Below are 1,962 nucleotides of genomic sequence, written 5' to 3'. Positions count from 1 at the left end.
CCCATTCAATAAAAATCGCTATAAAGAGGGGGAATACGCCGGTTTCTTCGATTTCATTATTTTTTTATTTTTTTATTTTTATTTTGACCAGCGCCTGATTTCACCACCCTGTGCATTGATAGGCCTACCAGGGTATTGCCTTAGCACAGCAGCTGCTGTTGTTCCCCGGTAATCTGATGTGTATGCATTTTTTTCTTGCTTAAAAAAGATTTAAAAAAGGGGGGGGGGGGGGTGTGGAGAGCAACACCCGTGAATGATTGATGGTCTAATGATTAGACTCTAATCGTATTCATGTTACCGTTTAGGGGTGTCTGAAATGTTTTTTCTTTGTTACCTGAAATCTTGCTAATACAGACATGATGTATGCAACAGGCATCAGGAATTTACTATGCTAATGGGGCTGGGGAGCATGATGGTGATGTTGATTACTCAAATGACTACCGTATAGATCTAATATCGTGTTAGCCTTACTACTATAGAGAGATAACGCCTATCAGGTTCAACAGTAGTCGAGGGCTGCCCACACACCAGCATGTTTTAGGAAACATAAACCTTTAAAAAATAGTAGTCTGGCTAAAACATTAATTGTAAGATGGCCATGGATAGTCTTGTTCCTTGGGGTGACAATGACAGAGGCTGTAGGTTCACGGGTGAAAGTGACGTAAACAAGGGCTTTGGGAAAGAGGTCTTGGCGGACTCGTCGTCTTTGGGTTGGGGAAGGAGGGTAGTTATTGGCTGTTGGCTTGACTCTTGCGGAAACAAAAGAAACCGAACGGGGCGCGTAGCAAGCCTTTGACTTGATCCTGATTGCGAATCACTGCAAATCATGTTGTACATCGCAGTTGATTGTTTCAAACAATCATTGGGTTTTTTGTTTGTTTGTTTGTTGTTGTTTTTTTGTTTTGGGTTTTTTTTTGGTGTGGGGGGGGGGGTCCTATTCTCTCGTTGACCAAGGCCATCACCAACAACACTAAATGCAAGGAATTTGTTGATACTAATAATACCTTGTCGAACAAATTTTTGTCTTTCTCCAAACTTTGGCGCAACTAAATTTTTTCAAAGACAAAATTGTACAACTGAGCGACCACTGGAGCTTTTTGCACTGAGGATGTTAAATTTGGACAGAAGTTTGCTCACTTTTGTCTGGCAGCGTAAAAAAATTCTAGTTCATTCACGAATTTACCTATGCTTACGCCCACGGCCACGATGCATGGCATTTGTGCAGACCAGCGACGTAACAAGTTAGTTGTTTTTTAAAATCTTAGTCCAGTATTTTTTTTCTCTTTGGGCCCTATATATATTAAAGATCGCCCTTTTGGCACATGAAGAGGATCACAAGAATAACTGATTTACTCTAATTTAGCCCACAGATTTCCCATTTTGAGACACCGCCACCACTGCGCCCCCATTATATTTCAGTGTAATCACGTAGTTTTCCCGGCTGTCCAGGCGTTATCACGTGCGTCTCGAAAACTACTCGCCCGTCTGTTGGACCTTGTCTCTCGTAGGCGTGAACTCGCTGTTTTTTACAAGCGGGTCGAAGAGCATCGAAAAGTGAACGATTGAATGAGTTCAAAATCTTGCTGAATGCAAACTTCATTTTGTTTTTAGACTCACTACATGTTGTCATTATTATTGTTCGTTGGCTTTTTTTTTGGGGGGGGGGGGGTAAATGGTTTACGGCGCTCGCAACTGTATGAGGCTCTGGCCACACTGCAAGCAGAGCGGGCACAGCAGAGCGCAGCAGTGAAAATTAATACAAAGACAAAGAGGTGACTGCTGGTGCGACTCGAGGCAGGTCAAGCGCAAAGATGGCGGTTTATTTATGGGAGTGCTTATTTAGGCCACATATGGCCTAAATAAGGTAAGGGAGGGGGGTTTAGCTTATTTGGGCCTCAGTGTGGCCTAAATAAGGTAAGGGAGGGGGTTTAGCTTATTTAGGCCACACATGCTCAAACTACC

At 42.9% G+C, this 1,962-nt stretch overlaps 1 protein-coding gene across 2 annotated transcripts in view; it reads left to right on the top strand.

The window, feature by feature from the left end:
- The window catches only part of LOC101846752, a 76,153-nt gene that overhangs the window by 19,648 nt on the left and 54,543 nt on the right, over positions 1-1,962 (top strand). The gene's annotated exons all lie outside the window — the stretch shown is intronic.

Source organism: Aplysia californica, unplaced genomic scaffold (genome assembly GCF_000002075.1).
Source record: "Aplysia californica isolate F4 #8 unplaced genomic scaffold, AplCal3.0 scaffold00397, whole genome shotgun sequence".
NCBI lineage: Eukaryota > Metazoa > Mollusca > Gastropoda > Aplysiida > Aplysiidae > Aplysia > Aplysia californica.
The sequence above is the reverse complement of the archived record's forward strand: the minus strand, read 5'-3'. Positions and strand labels throughout refer to the sequence as shown.